This window comes from Rattus norvegicus, chromosome 20, assembly GCF_021556685.1.
Source record: "Rattus norvegicus strain SHRSP/BbbUtx chromosome 20, alternate assembly SHRSP_T2T, whole genome shotgun sequence".
NCBI lineage: Eukaryota > Metazoa > Chordata > Mammalia > Rodentia > Muridae > Rattus > Rattus norvegicus.
The window spans coordinates 45,248,892-45,270,280 of NC_141553.1; the positions used below are offsets into that span (position 1 = coordinate 45,248,892).

The 21,389-nt window shown below is 37.6% G+C and overlaps 1 long non-coding RNA gene across 3 annotated transcripts in view; it reads left to right on the forward strand.

Moving 5' to 3' along the window:
• LOC102550301 (uncharacterized) overlaps nucleotides 1-21,389 on the forward strand; it is a 191,783-nt gene that overhangs the window by 116,818 nt on the left and 53,576 nt on the right. For all 3 annotated transcript variants that reach the window (XR_015645248.1, XR_015645249.1, XR_015645247.1), the window contains one exon: nucleotides 8,989-9,089. This is a non-coding gene — a long non-coding RNA (uncharacterized LOC102550301). The remainder of the gene's footprint in view (nucleotides 1-8,988; nucleotides 9,090-21,389) is intronic.

Consider the following 21,389-nt stretch of genomic DNA (forward strand, 5'->3'; position numbering starts at 1 on the left):
TAGGTATAGAAGGGAGCAAAGATTCCCAACATAAAGAACCCATAAATATCTTCAAGAATATTATAGAAGAAAATTCCCCAAACCTAACAAAAAAGATGCCTATACACATAAAAGAAGCATAGAGAACTCCATCCAGTTTGGACCAGAAAAGAAATTCCTCCCATCACATAATAGTCAAAACACCAAATATACAAAACAAAGAAAGAATATTAAAAGCACTAGGGGAAAGGTTCAAGTAACATGTAAAAGCAGACCTCTCAGATTAACACCAGACTTCTCAACAGAGACTATGAAAGCCAGAAGATCCTGGGAAGATGCCATACAGACCCGAAGGGAATACAAATGCCAGCCCAGGTTACTATATCCAGCAAAGCTCTCAATTAGCATAAATGGAGGAACCAAGATATTCCATGATAAAACCAAATTTACACATTATCTTTCCACAAATTCAGCCCTACAAAGTATAATAGATGGAAAACTTCAACACAAGGAAGGAAAGTACACCTTAGAAAAAGCAAGAAAGTAATCTCCTTGCAATGAAAACAAAAGAAGAGAGATACACAAACATAATTCCACCTCTAACAACAAAAATAACAGGAAACAACAATCACTATTCCTTAATATCTCTTAACATCAATGGACTTAATTCCCTAATAAAAAGACACAGGCCAAGGAATGGATACATAAACAGGACCCAGTATTTTAATGAAGGTTTTTTTTTTTTTTTTTTTTTTTTTTTTTTTTTTTTTTTTTGGAGCTGGGGACCGAACCCAGGGCCCACTGAGCTAAATCCCCAACCAGGACCCAGTATTTTGCTGCATACATGAAACACACCTCAGTGACAAAGACAGATTCTACCTCAGAGTAAAAGGCTAGAAAATAATTTTCCAGGAAAATGGTCTGAAGAAACAAGCTGGAGTAGACATTCTAATGTCGAATAAAATCAATTTCAACCAAAAGTTATCAAAAAAGACAAGGAAGGACATTTCATATTCATTAAAAGAAAATTCCACCAAGATGAACACTCAATCCTGAATATCTATGCTCCAAATGCAAGGGGACCTACATTCATAAAAGAAACTTTACTGAAGCTCAAAGTGCACATTGCACCTCACACAATAATAGCGGGAGAGTACAACACCCCACTCTCATCAATGGACAGATCATGGAAACAGAAATTAAACGGAGACATAGAGAAACTAACAAAAGTTATGAACCAAATGGATTTAACAGATATTTATAAAACCTTCATCCTAAAACAAAAAAAAAATAACTTCTTGTCAGCACATCATGGTACCTTCTCCAAAACTGACGATATAATGAGTCACAAAACAGGCCTCAACTGATACAAGGAGATTGAAATAATCCCGTGGACCCTATCAGATCACCATGGACTAAGGCTGGTCTTCAATAACAATAAAAATGACAGAAAGCCCACATACACATGGAAGTTGAATAACACTCTACTCAATGATAATTTAGTCAAGGAAGAAATAAATAAAGAAATTAAAGACTTTATAGAATTTAATGAAAATGAAGGCACAACACACTCAAACAACGAACACAATGAAACAATGGGACACAATGAAAGCAGTGCTAAGAAGAAAACTCATAGCTCTAAGCGCATCCAAAAGAAACTAGAGAGACCCTAGGAAGCGCAAGGCCCTGGGTTCGGTCCCCAGCTCCGAAACTAGAGAGAGCATACACTGGCAGCTTGACAGCACACCTAAAAGCGCTAGAACAAAAAGAAGCAAATACACCCAAGAAGAGGAGATGTCAGGAAATAACCAAACTCAGGGCTGTAATCAACCAAGTAGAAATAAAAGTAACTATAAAAGAATCAACAAAACCAGGAGATGGTTCTTTGAGAAAATCAAAAAGATAGATAAACCCTTAGCCAGACTAACCAGACAGCACATAGACATTATCCAAATTAACAAAGTCAGATATGAAAAGGGAGACATAACAAAAGAATCTGAAGAAATTCAAAAAATCATCAGATCCTACTACAAAAGCCTATAATCAACAAAACTGGAAAATATGGATGAAATGTACAACTTTCTAGACAGATACCAGGTACCAAAGTTAATTCAGGATCAGATAAACCAACTTAAAAAAAAATCCAAAAACCACATGGGTTTAGTGGAGAATTCTATCAGACCTTCATAGAAGGCCTAATTCCAACTCTGTCCCAAATATTCCACAAAAATAGAAACAGAAGGAACACCACCCAATTCCTTCTAAGAAGCCACAATTACACCTATACCTAAACCACACAAAGACCAACAAAGAAAGTGAACTTCAGACGAATTTTCCTTATGAATATCAATGCAAAATACTCAATAAAATTCTTGCAAACTGAATCCAAGAACACATCAAAATGATCATCCATCATGATCAAGTAGCCTTCATCCTAAAGATGCAGGGATGGTTCAATATATGGAAATCCATCAATGTAATCCACTATATAAACCAACTCAAGGAAAAAATACCACATGATCCTGAGATCATCCATAGATGCTGAGAAAGCATTTGACAAAATTCAACACCCCTTCATATTCATGGTAAAAATCTTGGAAAGATCAGGAATTTAAGGCCCATACCTAAACATAGCAAAAGAACAGAATACCAATGGTTTATGTTCTAAGATTAAGAATCGATAAATGGTACCTCATAAAATTGCAAAGCTTCTGTAAGGCAAAGTACACTGTCATTAGGACAAAATGGCAACCAACAAATGGGGGAAAGATCTTTATCAATCCTACATCTGATAGAGGGTTAATATCCAATATATACGAAGAAGTCAAGAAGTTAGACTCCAGAGAATCAAATAATCCTATTAAAAATGGGGTACATAGCTTAAAGAAAGAATTCTCTGCTGAGAAATACTGAATGGCTGAGAAGTACCTAAAGAAATGCTCAACATCCTTAGTCATCAGGGAAATGCAAATCAAAAACAACCCTGAGATTCCACCTCACACCAGTCAGAATGGCTAAGATCAAAGACTCAGGTGACATTGGGTGACAACAAATTCTGTCTAGGATGTGGAGAAAGAGGAACACTCCTCCATTGTTGGTGGGATTGCAAGCTGGTACGACCACTCTACAAATCAGTCTGGAGGTTTCTCAGAAAATTGGACATAGTACTACCTGTGAACCCACCTATATAACTCCTGGGCATATACCCAAAAGATGTTCCAACATATAATAAGGACACATGATCCACTATGATCATAGCTGCCTTATTTATAGTATACAGAAGCTGGAAATAACCCAGATGTCCTTCAACAGAGGAATGGATTTAAAAAATGTGGTACATTTACACAATGGAGTACTACTCAGCTGTTAAAAAGAATAACTTCATGAAATTCATAGGCAAATAAATGTAACTATACAGTATGATTTTGAGGTAACCCAATCACCAAGAAAAAAAACCCCCACACACATATCAGGTGGATATTAACCTCAAAACTTGAATTATCCAAGGTTTAATCCACAGACCACATGAAGTTCAAGAAAAGGCCATCTAAAGTGCAGATGATTTAATCCTTCTTAAAAGGAGGAACAAAAGTATTCATAGAAGGAGATGCGGAGACAAAGTTTGGAGCAGAGACTGAAGGAATAACCATTAACAGCCTGCCCTACCTGCAGATCCAGTCCATCTACATACAGTCAACAAACTGACACAATATTGCTTTTTTCTTTTCTTTTTTTTTTTTCCGGAGCTGGGGACCGAACCCAGGGCCTTGTGCTCTCTAGGTAAGCGCTCAACCGTTGAACTAAATCCCCAACCCCCTGACACAATAGGCTAATGCCAAAAAGTGCATGCTGACAGGAGCCTGATATAGGTGTTTCCTGAGAGGCTCTAAAACACTCAAAATATTTAAACGTATTGACTGAGTCATTTTTATACTAACCCCTCAGTTATTCACACATAATTCAATGAAACAGTCAAGCATTCAGTGCTTTCAAAAAAAAAAAAAAGATCTCTGTTTGGCCATTTACACTTCCAATACCTGCATTTTGGTGACAGAAGCAGGACAATTGTCATGAGTTCAAGGTCAGACTGCACTAGTAAATTCCAGGACAGTCTGGCTACAAAGTCAGCACACACCATCTCAAGAAACAACAGCAGCAAAAGTGGGAATTGCTTCTCAACTGGGAAAAAAAGCGAAAATTAAGGAAAGGACCGAAGTTCTATTTCTGCTAACATGCCAAGTTGGGTCCCACATTTGTGTGATTGCCTTGGCTATGTGTTCAGCTAGGAAGCTGTGTCCTAGCTAAGCCTCCTCTTATGACTTACCCTTATCATCCAACTTTGTGGTGTTAAATCTTTCATTGTCAGCTTGACTGGACTTACAGACTTATAATAACCATGGAAATATACTTCTGAGTGTGTTTGTGAGGATGTTTCCAGAAAGGTTCACTTGAAGAGAGAAGGCATACACTGACACCATCTATCTTAGTTGGGGTTTTAGTTGCTATGATGAAACACCATGAAGAAAAATCAAGTTGAAGAGGAGAGTATTTTCAGCTTATACTTTCAGATCATAACTCATCACTGAGGAAGCCAGGAGAGGAACTCAAGGAGGGCTGGAACCTGAGGCAGAAGGTGATACAGAGGGCATGTGGGAGTGTTGCTTACTGGCTTTCTTCCCACAGTTTGCTCAGCCTGCTTACTTACAGAACCTTGAACCAGAAGTGCAGGGACAGTAGCACCCACAGTGGGCTGGGTCCCCTGCATCAATCACTAATTAAGAAAATCCCCTATAGCCAGATCTTATAAAGCATTTTTTCAACTGAGGTTCCCTCCTTTCATGTAACTCTAGCTTGTGTCAAGTTGACATAAAACCAATGAGCAACTCCTGGACTGAGGTTAATTGGATAAATATGAAGGAATTGAGCACAACATTCATCTCACTTCATTCCTGGCTGTGACTGCAATGTGACCAACTGCCTCAAGCTCCTGCTGTCCCAGCATCCCAGCCATGATGGACAGCATCCTCACTGTACCGTAGCCAAAATAAAGCCTTTCCTTTCTCAACTTGCTTTGCCTAAGTATTTGAGAAAAACAACCCATTCAGATCTCCACATAAATGTCATCTCCTCAGTGAACCCTCTTTGATTATGTAAGTCCCTTGTCATCTCTTGAGAATGGCACCTCATTTTCACCTGTGCTCTTACAATTTGGTGACATGTTCTTCTTTTCCGTCTGTCCCTACTTCATACTTGTAAGTACCAAGAGAGTAAGATAAGACTGATTCTCTCATTTACAATTGTTGAATTTATCACTGCTGCCCTGCAGTGGCCTGCGATATGTACTTATAAATATGTGCCTTTTTTGTGTTTTGTGAACAAAGTGTCTAATATAAAGAACTTAAAACAGCAATGGTTGGTTTTGCAGAATTTTTGCAGATCCTTTCAGTGTACATTCCTGGGGAATTGCATGTACAGCCCACCCCACAGCAGAGATGAGCATGAGATTAGGAATGCCAGTACCTTGCCAGATTTTCCTCCTTTCTTTCTTCCTTCCTTTCTCCTTTCCTTCCTCCCTTCCTCCCTTCATTCCTTACTCCCTCACTTTCTTTCTTTCTTTCTTTTTCTTTCTTTTTAACCTGTTTTACTCTCTATTATTGTCCATTCAGAAAAAACATCAAAATATGTTGATTTGTTTCTGTGACTCTTCAATCTAACACACGATTCCTAAATCTAGCCACATGAAAATGAATTATCACATATAGTGTATTTGCCATGTGGCTACGTTTCTGTGCTCAAGTACCATGTGCCAGTCTTGTCACATCTTCCCAGGTGACTCTCTCATGCCTGGCACTATCCCAGAATTCTTTCTTGTCCTGGATGTCCAAACTTACATTCTACCCTTTCTTATAGGCCATGCACTTTTAAATTGACAAGTGGTGCATCCACATAATTGAAAAGATATTATCTTTACATGTATGCAAACAGAGAGAGAGAGAGAGAGAGAGAGAGAGAGAGGAGAGAGAGATGGGGGAAGAGAGATACACACACAGGGAAGCAGTATTCAAATATTATAATAGTTTGTTCCAAATACCTAAATCCCAGTTTATTATCAGTCAACTCCTTACACTATAAACCTCAAGCAATTTCCTTGATGGCTCTAGAACTCTAAGTTTGCAATTCTAAATTGGTCAGGCTCCAGTGATTTTTAAAAACAGCAAACTGCTTATGGAACTATTTTCATATAACTAAAATATTAGACTATAAAGAAAGAGACCTTGCCACATGTGGTAGCACCGACTGGTAATTGAAGCAACTGAGAGGCAGAAAGATAGTCAGATGAAGGCTAGCCTGCTCTACATAATAAGAACCTATTTTTTTAAAAAAAAATCTAGATAGTAAGCAAAAGCAAATAGCATTACACTCGAAATCATGACAGCAAAAGTGGAAATAGAAGAGAATACCAACACTTGATTTTTGGTCTCCCCTTGTGTGCCCCAGTTGTGCAGCTGTGTTTTCCGTGTACTCTTTGTTTTCTCCAAGCACCATCCTTTTCTCACAGATAGGTCTATAAAAACTTCATGTAGCTGGAATGATGCTAAGAGGGCAAGGCAGAAATGTTGACAATAATGTGAATATATGGTTACCTTTATCATAAATTGTTTAGCCAATATTTTATCCACAGATAAATACAAGTAATATCTGGATACATTTCAAATATTGCAAATGCGGGAGGGAAAGGTTGAGGCCAGCCTCTTTGGCAAAGCAGCCGTCCTGCAAACACAGTCTAAAATCTCTGGGAACGATTAACATGCATTCAAATAATTGATACATTTCAACAACAAAGCTGGAGACAGATGACTCGCAGACAGCCCTGCCGAAATGTTCTCATGGCCTGCAAAACGGCTCGTCAGAAACATGGCTGGCATGAACAGTGGCATTCAGTAAGCATGTCCAGTTGCAGAGTTCTTATTCCGAGTTTCTTATTCTTTATTTGCTCTTCAGAGTGCTTGGTGCAGGTGAGGATCCTATATAAAAACCTCATACTTTCCTGGGGATTAGACATTTTCAGGATAAAAGCAGTTACTTCAATTACACAGGAGCAGCTTGGTTGAACCCGAGCAGCTTTGATGGAGAACGTCACGCAGGAGCTTCCCTTCCTGCTGCCTCCTGTGATAACCTCCACTGCTCTGTAAAGGGCATCTGAAATGAAACTTGCTGGGCTTTAGCTCCAGTGCACACCAGGGGCAAACCCAGCTTGATGCTCAGCCTTCGTCCCAAAGCACCCGCACTGTTACCCTTTGGCTCTGCATCCCCAAATGGAAAGGTGAGGAGGACCATTTTTTTTTAAAGGAAGATGAAGCCAACATTGCTATCCTGGAAAGGCTTTTGACCAAGCACAGCCGCCCAGAAAGTGTCACTCACAATAAAAGTGAAGAAGTCTACTAGCTGCATCTTGATAATTAATCTGCTTGCTTTGTTGGACCTCAGACTGGTTTCGTTATCAACAAGGGATTGGATGAAGCACAGAACTTGGAATTGCCCTTCCTTCCTTAGGATCTGGACTACACTGGGTAGCACAGAGATTAACTGTACATTAAGGAGTAGGGGGAAACACTTGCAAGTCGACTTCATTATTTCATTGTAGAGTCCTCAGGGGAAGGTGCTGCTTTGTCATGATCATCTCCATTCAGGATGAGCCGATCTAAAGAATAGATTTCTTAGCCATACAGCCCCCTACAAACAGAAATAGTCATGAGACTGGGGATATAAACAAATGCCACATGTCTAGGAAGTGGAAACACATGAGATTCTAGACTGTTCCCCACCACCACCACCTTTATTGATGGAGTAATCAACTTCTGGGGAAGATGACTAACTAGGCAAGCTGCAGTAAGGGAGTATGGGGATGCGGGGACAGTAGATGTGGGGAGGGGTCCTCAGACAGGTAGAGCTGCAAGCTGGGAGCTCCAAAGTTTCAGGCTTCGTGAGCCTTGGCCAGTCTGGGGTAGACATTTTTGGTGATCCAGCTGTTTTTGAGCCATCCCTTGTACCTAGTTAGTAACCCTACACCATAAATGACCAATAGACTGTATCAGTTCACCAAGTTGAACCTCGGTGTAATTGTTACTCTGGTCTGTTGTGACTGTCCCTTCCAGGATGAGTAAGCATGTGTTGTATCTCCCCAGGAAATGACTCTCATACAACACTTGGTGGATTTCTATTGCTGGATTTATAGAGGATTATTTGATTATTATTTATGTTGTCTTAGACAATCAGTCCGTTAAGGTCTCTTTTATAAGTAGAATTATTATTCACATGTAACTAAGCATAGCATGTCTTCGCTTTATTACATCATCCATTGCTATGATTATGTTTTCAGTTTTAAACGATATATGGCCATTTGTCTCCATTTGATTATCTTCTTATTTGTTTTGCTTTTTAAATCATCATTATTGGCGTTTTGATCTAAATCTTTTTATCTTAGTACCTCTAGTTAAGCAATTTCTGCTTCCAAACTTCAAATTGAAATTTAAAATGGTTAAAAGTTTGTTTGCTCATATTCCAGCATCCTTATTTAGATATTTTGATTATTTTTTAAATGTATGTGTTAATGTAAATGATTCTCCTTTTAACAAAAATACAGCCTATTAATTTGATTTTAATTTTCTTTGAAAGAATAGAATTATTTATGAGAACTCTGTGTGTGAGAAGGAGTGTAACAATGGTATGATTTCTAGGTATTGTATTTTCCTTGGTTGTAGATTTTAACATTTTTGTTATTGGCATGCATGATTATGTGTCCGTGTGTACATGCATATATAGTTGTGGAAATCAGTTCTTTCATTCCTAAATGAGATCCAAAGATCCAACTCATGTTCTTACCTTCATGTAGCAAACACCTTTGAAAAATAAGTATACATAGATTTAATACATTATAGAAATCAAACAACTATATTTTGTTAATGTTTCCCATGTTTTTTGAAAATAACTTGTTTTCTCCATTTTCAGAACACTAAGTTCAATGTGTGTCAACCAGACTGAACTAAGGACTGTTATGCATTTTAAATCTTCTCTTTCTTTGCTAACTTCTTGTCCACTCTGTTACTGAGGTAAGTGAATCAGAGTTTTCATTAATCGTGACTGTTTCTCCAAGCAGCTCCTCTTCATTCTCCCTAGTGAAATGCTATTTGACTAAAGCTAAAGCATTCATGTATTAGACACCCAGGGGACATGAAGCTCAAGTCTGGTGATCTCCATATAAGTAATGCCTTTCCATCTAAATGCAATCTCATCTAACATTAAAAATCACCTCTGATTTCTGCTTGCGTGCTTATCTCTGCAATTAATTTCCAAGCTTTCTAAGTTACTGGCTTGGAATAGTGGCATAAACAACATAATTTTAAGAAACAGGGATTTGAATGACTACTGTCTCGTGCCCACCATGTAAATGATCTTTTTTTTAAAACTATCGCTACCTATGTACGTTTATTCTGAGAGTAATGGATTTAGTTTTGCTGTCAAAGTTATAGATGTCTTCTATTTTCTGAGTAGAGGCACACATAGGGTATTTTGAAAATAATTTAAAAATTTATGTTTTTGTCTAGTCACTATTAGGTTTTAATTTTTACTTTCTAATCATGAGGCAATTGACTTTTTACTGCTAACACCACAGAACATAATGAGATTGCCCCTTCCTTTCCTCTTCCTCTCATTTCACCAGATACTTTCATATATTAGATACTTATCCTTCACATTTAAATTTTTTGATATTTAAAAATATCAAATATCTATTTCATTACTATTTTCAGTTATCTGTATGGATTATCTTTTGATATACAAATAGAGACTGCGGCTCTTCTGACTGTGCCCACTTCCATCATCCCCTTCCTTTCCGGAATTCTGTAGCTGCCCCTTATCTACCTTGTTGAGCTGTAAACCATTCAAATTCCTTGCTCCCATTGCAACCATCTCTGTCTTAAGCCTAGAGTTAAATATTTCCAGTGTTTGACATTTCCTTCTGGTGGTATTTAAGTTGACAATTTTGTAAAAAAAAAAAAAAAAAACAACAACAACAACAAAAACAAAAAAAGAAAAAAGAAAAAACCAGACTCCCCAACTGTATGTTTATTTTCTCTGGATTAAATAAAAAACATAATCTTTATACTAAGGCATGCCTTGGCAATGATTGTTCTACCATTTTTCATGGGATATAGATATCTAAATTCAATCTCTGTTTCTGGAACACTTTCTTAAATTAATGGAGAAAGATCATATTAAAAGCACTCAAAAATGGCTTTAAGAAGGACTTTGAATCTCATATCATATTTTCTTCTGTGTGCCAAGTAGATGATTCAAATAATTCTCTATTACTCCAGTCATGAAAAATGTCATCATGCTCGGTTGATACAAATTTGAAAATCAAAGCAATTTACGTTCCTTTACATTACCCAAATCACTAACTATATATTTAGGACAATGGTATGTATAGTTTATACAAACTTTACCTTTTTAAAGGAATATGTGGTTTTATTACCCCGCCCTATTGCCTTTCCTCAACCTTTTATATAAGAGACTGTGAAAAATAAATACAAATCAAAAATAAACACCAGGGTAACTATTAATGATTAAGAACTTAAAAACTGAGCAACACACAGTTCAACAACGACAACAATCAATTGCATATTTAAATATATTTTTCTGCTTGGTTGATTCCCCTTTACAGGATCCAGGTTATGATCACTTTGCTTTTCTTTGACTTGGATTCCATATTTATCATTTTCACAGAAATCCACTGAAGTGGCTTCACTTCCTTTTTGTTCACAAATCCAAGCCTTCACACCTCTACCTGGGTTGTCTGCACTGTCTTTCTTAGGGACAATGGAAAGCCGACGGAGTTTTCTGTGATAGCTTCCTTTTCTCTTTTGCTTGTTTTAATGAGATTCATTAAGCTGTGTGGTGAGCCTTTGTCTAATCTTAGGAGTCAGTACTTTGTCCAGCTGTACATGAACCTGTATTTATTCTCACAGCTCTATTGTGAACTTGTCCATGGTCCCACAATATTATTCTACTCTCCAATCACCTCTCAATCTTTTTTTGTGTGTGTGACTTTAAGTGACTCTTTTGTTGCCTTAAAATCTCATGTCATAGCCATATGAGTAGTCACACTTTTCTGGTTTCCCTGTTCGTTTTGAAATTCTGAGGATTAAGCCTTAGGACCTCCTCCATGAAAGGCAAGCACTCTACCACTGAGCTATACTCTCAAGCCTTCTCCTCTATATCAGCATCAGCAACTTGTAAACAGTGAGTTTGTGTTATCTCCCATTTATTTTCCTACTGATTTCACCATTAGAAACCATATTCTAACATTCAGAGAAGACAGGTCTTTCCTGGAGAGCAAGGAGGACTGGTGTCTGAATGCTCGTCAGTTTTCCTGACAACAACATTGCATGATACTTATTCTTCAGTTTTATCATCCATAGTCAACTGATCAGAGGAAGCACATCACCATGATTCTTTTTTCCTTTACATTTATCTCCACCTTTCTGCAAAATGGATTATCAGCTTTTTCCTATTCAGCTCCAATTTGGCTTTCTCTCACAACCAAACCAGAAGCGAGGAAGTTCTCAGCAGCAACCTACTCATGTGGCGCCCATATGGTTAGTAGGATTCTGTCAGTTTTGCAGAGGGCCAGTTTTAAAACACGGCACATGCTCACTGGTTTTTTCGTCAAGTCCGAGAGGCTTGAAGGTTCCCTGAAGTCTGATTTGGCTTGTGGTTGCTTTATACAGGGTACAGAACACTGAAGGGGATACAGTGTCACGTCCGAAGGAAAGCAAGCCAAAAGTGACTGTAGACTCTCCTGTGCTGGATAAAACATTCTTTTCAAAATTGTGAACCAAAGGGAAGGAAGTGGAACTATTCTGCTGCTTCCACAGCAGTGGAGGAGCTTCTGAGGTCACATTCAGATTGTTTAGAAGTGTGCAGAGAAGACCAGTGTTTCAATCACACACACACACACACACACACACACACACACACACACATACACGCTTACACATGCCACACACACACACACTTACACATGCCACACACATACACACACACACTTACACATGCCACACACATACACACACACACATACACGCTTACACATGCCACACACACACACTTACACATGCCACACACATACACACACACATACACACACACACTTACACATGCCACACACATACACACATACACACTTACACATGCCACAACACACACACACACACACACACACACACACACACACGACACAAACCATGTGAGTGAGCTGTTCTGGGAGCTTCAGGCCAGTTCTTCCCAATCTAGTTACACACAGTGAGCCCAGATGAGACCAATGGAACAGAATATGTTTGTCGAATGCTATTCAGGCTCTTGACCAAAAATGCTAAGAATTGCTATAATGTGCTTTCTGGGCTGACAATATGGCTGCTGAGGAAAAGCCTTAAGTGTATGCATAACTAGCACCTTAGTGCAGGTTCCTTAAACACATGTGCTTGCTTCTGTTCTCCTGAGCTATGTGGCTGAAGGCTTCTTTTCCTGTGCATTCTTACAAGACTTAAGTTTTTGGGGTTTCTGGAAGCAAGTTTCTATTATTGAAAATAAAATGAGGTAAGTTATGTCCCCTATTTCAAAAACTGTCAAGTGTTTGTTCTTAAATCTCATGTTTATTTGAGGTAATTATTAAAGAAGAAAGACAGAAACTCTAACAGGTTGTGTTATTTTGTTTCCTTGGTTTCAGAGACAGGGTTTTACCATGTAGTCTTGGAGTTGATTAGGTAGACCAAGCTAGACTTGAACTTGTTGCAGTCCTCCTCGGATCTCTGGGCCCAGGAGAGATATAATGCCATGCTTGTCTTTAACTAACAGTTCTGTGAGTTAAAGAGGCTCGGTGACAGACTGTTGCTAAACCAGCGTTGACAGTGAAGATGGTACATTCTTCAATGACCTTCCAAGCGCTGACAGGGAGCATGTGGCAATAAAGTTCTCAAACTGCCCACTGTCCCCTCTCTCTGTCTCCTTTGTGATTATGATATAAACAACACCAAAGGCAACAGTGCTTATGGTACCTGGAATGCCTCATTAACATAGGGAAGCATCTCAGGAATCTCGGGTGCTGGCTGAACATGTTTTGTCAGGAGAATGGAAATTGGTCCTATGAACTAACTAAAACAGGTAGGGGATTTAGAATTCCCCAGTCAAGGGAGAAGGAGAAACTGTTAATGAAGGGAGTCGTCCATTATATGCCAAGTCCCAGAAGATTGTATGGTCAATGGGAGGCTTCAAATTTAATTAGCAGAGTTTCCTTACACTTAGAGTCCATGAGGGCATCGATTAAAAAAAATAAAAATGGCTGCTAAATGGATATGCAATTAGGAGACATAGATAGGGCTCACTGGGAATGTATGTCTTTTGAAACTTCCAAGCCTTCCCTAGTAACACACCTCTTCCAACAAGGCCACCAGGAACACCCCTCTTAATCCTTCCCAAATAGTTCCAGTAACAAGAGACTAAATATTCAAATACATGAACCTACAGGAACTGTTCTTACTAAAGCCACCACAGTCACCTCTTTATTTTTTTAAATTTTTTTCTTGGATATTTTATGTATTTACATTTCAAATGTCTTAATCATCAAATGACAAGACATACCAGGTAGGTAGGGCTAGTCGGGCAAAGAAGGAAAGATCTGTTAATATTTCTCATACACAAAAGATTGTGCCTAAGGATTTGTGGACTGTGTTCTTTAAGCTTTAAATGTTTATAGTAAGCTACTAACAGCTAACATTTGGCAAAGTTCCCTGAGAATTCACAACTTATTTCAGGATGAAAAAAAAATCTGGAAAAAAATATATATAATAAATTTTCTCATCACTGCTTTTAAAATCATATGCTAGAACTTCAACTCTGCCGTATTTTGTCTCTATTTCAGAACACGTTAATATTATTTTACATGATTTATTAGAATTCATGTTTGAGATAAATAGAACCAATCCATTACATTTAGCTACTGCTTCATGGCAACTGTTGTGGGTTCTCTATAGTTCTGCTTATGCCCTTTACAATCCACATGGGAAATGCTCAGGGTTTGAATTTAATTCTTCACCAAAACCGAAAGCAAGTGCTGCCAAACTGAAACAGAGATAAACAATATATCTTACGTCATAACATGTGTGAAAAGAGCAAAGTAAAAAGTAAAATTATATACTTATCACGGTTAATAACAAACTTCTCAGTGGGGAAAGTAGCAAGACCCCTAATAAACATACCATTGCACAGTGAAACTGGGAAACAGATGTTTGCCCTGAATATGTGTTGTAGCTAAATGAACTAATAATACGTGTGTTCAAACACACTCACGCTCACTGCTGATCGCATTTCCAGATTCTGCACAAACCATTTCTGCAGCTGTCTTTGTGACTCAGAACATAAATATTCAACAATCCCAATGTATATCGGGATTGATTAGTGATGACTCTTTGATATAAAAACACTTGGTAGGCAATTAATAGGATGTGCTATTAGGTAAACCAACTACAAAATTTAGTATAGGCTACATTTGAAGCCATCTCTGACGATATTGTGCAGATGTAATTTTCTTTTTTTTTTTAACATGCTCTTGTGAGATGTTTGGGAATTCTTTAGGTCTGTTTGTCATACTGAAATTTTAGCTTGCACATGGGAAACCACAAATTAAATTATTATGCTATAATTCAATTTAGAAGACACAAAGCACTTGCCAGTACATTTTTTTCAGTCATTGTCCTTCAGCCATTCCACAGAATATATCTGAAGACTGGTGTGGTTCAGGAAGAAGTGTTGCTAGCAAGTTCCCTGGAAACATCTGTTCCTGTTGTTCCACTGCATTAGGGACTCCACATCTGGACTCACTGAACAGCCAACTAAAGACAGATGTCCTGAGTGCTAAGATTGGACAGACTTAACCCTGAAGGATTTTTTTTTTATTGAAGCACTTTCCTTTTGCTTGGCAATCTCCCTATCAGAGAATGATTTCATTTCAAAATGCTGAAAATAAGAAAATGGAGGGGAGTTGTCAGTGTCAAGGAACTATATCAAGTAAAGAAAGTGTTCGCTAAAATTGTGCATGTCAACAAAGTTGGTATGTTGGTCTGGATACTGGTTTGTTACATAAGTGGGCCAGGGTGGGGGGACTCTCCACATTTCTGGAGAAAGTTCTAAAAAGATTATGACGAGCCTAATCCCCAGCCTATAATCATGAAGTTTGCTTAGCATTTTTCTCAGTGGAAACTGGAACCTGCATGCATTACAGATGGGCCCGTGGTTGCAGGAATTTTGTTTGTGCAGCTAGGTCTCAAAGACAGAAGTAACTTAGACTCATTGTCCTGTTTATGCACAGGTTATCTGAACTCAAAAAAGACCAGAACATTCCCTCTCTGTTATCATTGTACCTTCGCAGTCACACTCTCTCACTCTGTTACTTACTGACTTTGCCATCTCATGACCAGTGTGAGCATGCCAACAAAGTTTAGAGAAATTCCTGGTATCTATTACTACCCTATATTTCACTGGCAATAATTTAGTGTTCTATAACCCAAACTGGAGAAAAGTGAACTTGAACCCAAATCTTTCCTTTCACATTTAAATTAGACAATGTTTTCAGTTTTAGTTTTTATTTTAACTGTCACTATATACTTTGAAATGTTTCATGTTTTAAAAGTAATTCATTTGCCAGGCATACTGGCTAGCAACTGTAATCACAGCACTCAAGAGTCTGAGGCTGGAGGATTGCTGTGATTCTAACACAGGCCTGAGCTACACAATGAGTTTCAGATCACTTAGAATCCCAAAAATTAATTAAAAAGTAAAAGTATTATGATGTTGAAGTTTCAAACGAGGCTATTAATTTTTGAGATTTGTTTTTATGTTATGTGCATGGGTGTTTTGCATGCATGTATGTACGTGCATCACTAGTGTGTTCTGGTGGACAGGGAGGCCAGAAGAGTGTACCATAGAACTGAAGATACAGGTATTTGCAAGCTGCCATGAGCATGCTGGGAACCAAACCCAAGTCATCTGTAAGAGCAGCAAATGTTCTTAATCACTGAGTTATCGTTTCAGCCCCTCAAACTAGGTTGTGAAAAATGGTAATTCCTGCCACTTTATTATAATTTTATATACTTTACTCTGATTGAATTTCTTACAAAACAAAAACTTGCAAAGAGAAGAAATGGGTAAATACCTTCAGCAATTAATGTCACACACAAACTGACCTTGACTATTCATAATCCAATATATTATGTTTTATATAGATAGTATAAATGGAAAAGTGATTAAGTATTCACTAAGTGAGCACACATTTAACCAACCAATTTAGTGCTCTCTACTAATTCTCATTGATTACTATAGAGGTAAGATGGGTATTAAGTGAGTAATCTTTTACTGTAGTTTATCATGTGGATGTGCATGTGCATGTGCATGTAAGTGTGTATGTGCATGTGAGTGTATGTGTGTGTGTGTGTGCTCATGTATAAATATGTAAGCATGTGGGCATGAGCATGCATGTGAATGTGTCTTCCTCACTAGTTCTTTATATCATTATTTTTGAGACAAGGTGTCTTATTGAAACTTGAACTCACCTGGCCAGTGAGCTCCAAGAATTAAAAAGTAAAAGTATTATGATGTTGAAGTTTCAAATGAGGTATTAATTTTTAAGATTTGTTTTTATTTTATGTGCATGAGTGTTTTGCATGCATGTATGTATGTGCACAACTTATGTGTTCTGGTAGACAGGGAGGCCAGAAGAGTGTACCACAGAACTGAGCTCCAAGAATCCACCCATTTCTGTCCTCCCTCCCCAGCACTAGGGTTAGAGAGTTGCAAGCTACCTTAGCTAGTTCTGTCTGATGGGTAATGGAGCTCTGGACTCATGTCCATGTTGTACAATAAAAAAGTTTATCAACAGCCACCCCCAGGCTCCCTAATACACTCTCTACAAAGAAGATTAATCATATTTCCTTTGCTTCTAGAATATGCTCATTAGAAAAGCAGCTTCAGGATACATTTTGTCAGAGAAAAGAAACACTGATGAATTGTAATGAGAAGAGAGAATTTCACTTTTAATTGTTTTAGGGAAATATTAGCATTCTGCCTTGGAAAACTAAATTTCTGTCAAACTGGAAAAAACATTTATTATAGCAATCCTACTTAGGTTATAGAACAGCATTAGAAAAATACCACATTAATTTCCCCAAGTTTTGCACAGGGGCAATTTAGTCAGTTGAGTATATTTCTCTCTTGCTTGACCTTTCTCCTGATCCTGTAGTGGATAGGCATTGATATTTGTCATAGGTGATTTCTTGATCAATTGATTTAATGAAACACACTGGATAACTATTTATATTTGAAACAAAGTAGCATTGTCATGTTAAATATTTTTTATAAAACATACTGTGTATATATTTGTAGATTCAATTTTAAAATTCTTTACCTAAAAATTTATATCTGTAATTTCTGATATTGAGGTTTTTTTAAATAGATGCTAATAATATTAATTTTATCAAATATCCAACTTGTCTTTATTGATTTTTATCTATTTTTTTTAGTTTAATTATCTTCTCTCTTTTCCTTTCCCCTTATTTTGCATATAACTAGTTCTCTTTGTTTTAGTTTCCTGAGATTAAAAAGTAAATCACTAACTTCAGATCCTTCTCTTCTAATTTAACCATTTAAATCTATGACTTTTTCTCTAAGTGTCATTTTGACTGCATTTCACAAATCTTGATATTTGAGGTGTTGATTTTCACTTGACTCAAAATGTACACTATCTCTTATGACTTCAAATGATAAATATTTTATGGTTAAATTTTCTATTTTTCATATATTTTATTCTCATAAATATTTATTGATCTATTGTTTGACTTCTATAGCTAGAGGATGTTCTCAATAAGTATATCAATCTTATTAAATTTTTTAATTAAGTTCTGCAAACACAGCAGATATATTGATGACAGTGGATGCTTGTCTACATTGTTGTGGACAGGACTTTCTGCCATACTTCTCTGTACCAGACTCAAGAGTGTAACTTAAGAAATGCTCCAGAAGGAAAAGCTAGAATGAAATGTTTGCTCATTTTCATTTTTCTTCTTCGTTCTGAATCACTGTGAAATCATGCGTCAGCCAGTTTGCTGAAGACTAATGATATAGAATAAATATAGCTCAGATGTCTGATCTGAATCCTGAATGCCAATATTCAACTGAAGAAACCCAAGAACAGCCACAGTCACGCTTAGCAGCAAAATCTAGTAAACTCGTGTGGTGGTTTGAATATGCTTGGCCCAGGGTGTGGCACTATTAGGAGATGTGACCTTGTTGGAGTAGGTGTGGCCTTGTTATAGGAAGTGTGTCACTGTGGGGTGGGCTTTGAGGCCCTCCTACTAGCTGCTCGAGGATGCCAGTCTTCTCCTGACTGCTTTTGGTTCAAGATGTAGAACTTTCATCTCCTTCTCCAACACCATGTCTGCCTGGATGTTGTCATGCTTCCTGTTATGACAATAATGGACTTAACCTCTGGACCTGAAAGCTAGCCACAGTTAAATGTTGTTCCTTAAAAGAAGTGCCTTGGTCATGGTGTCTCTATTCAGCCATGGGAACTGTACCTAAGAAAACTCACAAATGGCAATATATGTGTGCTATTTTTAAGTAGCTGCATTTTCAAGAAATTCGCTTCTATTGATCTTCTTCAGCTTTTCTCTCCTGATATGCTCTGTGCTGTTTTGTAACCAGCGAGCATCTGAGGAACACAAGAAGCAGTGCAAAGTGCACACATCAGAGCTCAGTTGTCACATATAAGTTGTGTTCCATTCTGCCCAACTTACATGTGACCACAGAGGCAGAAGCAAACCCAGGACTTCCATGGCTGACCTAAATAAACCATCAATGTTTATAAGCCTTGGGGAGATTTGCCCAAAATATTATTGTGGCAAAATATAACTGATATACAAAACAATAATCATTTGTTCAGTAACAGAGGAATAAGGAAAGTGCTGGAAAAGGTGTTTCGTGATTAGTTTACATGACCAGGACAGCAATAAAGAGAAGAGGACAGTTAGTTCAGTCTGCTCACATCTTTCTTGACGCTTGCCTATGGCACAAGTTTTATTGACATGAAAATGGAAACTGAACCATGCCCATCTTATGAGATCTTGCAACATTGATTAATTTCTGCTGTTTGTAGCTTCTGTGAGTTCAGGGTATTATCAATGATAACTCTAATTCTTTTTAATATCTTTTTAGATATCATTTTATTCTCCTAGCGAAGTACATGCTTTCATAAAAATACACCTGCAGTTTGACAATGAGAACTACTGAGCAATCAGGCCAGCTATGCAGTACGTTACCTGCAGATATTTGTCCTGTGATGTAGCTTAAAGAATCCAAGATGCTCTCACAGTCAAAATGAGTTCCATCTCCATGAACTTGTGAGGAACGTATGATCGAGCTTTACGTCTGAATAGAGCATCAGATACACATTTTTCATAAAGTTTTAGTAAATGTGGTAGTGCATGAGGACATATTCAACTTTGGAATGTAGGTACTGCACGTCACTTTTATATCGTGATAGTACGAAACTTTTGAGCATTCCCAACTTGTTTGCCTAGGAGAAAAATCTTTGAGGAAAGTTAACTGTAAAAAGATTTCAAAATAACAGGCTAAAAATTTGTATTACAATTCTTTTTTTATTATAAGTACAAAACCAGTAGTATTTAAAGCAGGTAGTACCAGGCCACAGAAATGGCCCAGCAGTTAAGATTGCATACAGGTCTGGCAGAAGACTCCAAGTTCCATTTTCAGCACCCACATCAGGAAGCTCAATAAGTCTGGTAACTCCAGCTCCAGGCTATCTAGTGTCATCTTCTGGACACCACTGGCGTCTGCACACACATACACACATACACACATACACACATACACACATACACACACACACATGCATAAACACATTCAATAAATACACCCAGTTAAAAATGAAATCATTCATCTGTTAAATGACAGTTTCTTGAGGGTGAACTGCCTAGCATTTTGTATCATTAATGTCCAAAATTTTCTATAAATTTGCATAATTTGATCAAATACCTGACCTCTCTAAACCTTTTTCTTTATGCAAGTCAACTGCTTCCTTTACAGAAAAGCAAATCCCCGACTTTTCTTTTCTTCCAAAGAGCAACACTACTTTATTGGGGCACATTGTGCTCAGAAAATTCTTTATAGACTTATGTAGCAATGAAGATCTGGGATAGTACATCCATTGTTGATGATATTAAAGACATAAGACAGTATGATGGAGAAGGTAAAGTACAAAGACAATGGAATAAAGCTTAATTTGAGTCACAGCTCAGATGCTTACAGCCTTAGAATATTATTAGATCTCTTTAATTTTTCTAATACTTCATTTTAAAACTGCTGATATGAATATAATAGTTATCAGTCTTTATTAAGATTAATTAATCTTGCTGTTTAATGAGGCAGCATTAAATTTCCTTTCCCAAACGAAAGATTGGTGGTTTGGCTAGTGACAAAATTCTGTCACTCGTCACTTGAAGGTCCTGGGTAGAAGAGAGCCGCACTGATTGTAGTGCATGAGGAAACTGAGAGTGACAGTGAAGACGAGGGACAGAAAACAGAAAGAGAATATAAAATAAGTCGACATAAATAATATAAATAGGAATAGTGGAATTTGCTATGAATTATCAAATGGAGGATAAACCTGTTCAGTAAGTTAAATTTTTTCCAGTGAGAGAGCAAATATAATTGAATGATGTTGTAATCACAAGATAATAGGTATGAAATTTAGTGTACATACACACCAGAGACTTGGTAACTTAAGCCAGTCTAGCATCTTGCCCATCTTCAGAGGAGAGCTCTGAGCTCTAAGCAATGTCAGGACCTGTAGTTTTTAAAAGTGTGCAAATCAGTTCAGGAAAGAGAATTATTTCTCAGTTAGTTGAGATGGAACACAGAGTTAGCCTAGGAATAAAATGGGGAAGCGAACAGAGAAAAACAAACAGAAAACATCCATGGGCTCTCGGAACTACATTTTACTGGGGAAGACAGGTGATTAAAAATACCATAGGCAATATCACTTCAGAGAAGAAAGGCATTAAAATTAAATTAATTTGGGTAGAGGCAGAAAAATGGACTACTTTGGAAAGACTGACCAAGGGAAGCCACAGGCTTCTGTGAAAGGGATGACATTTTATCCACCCTGAGCTAAGAGATGACGTGTGTACCTAAAGGGCAGGGGAAGACTAAACAATGAGAAGTCAGTCTCTGGAAGAATAAGCTAGTGATGAGGCAGGAGAATGGCAAGGCAGCAAACCAATAGC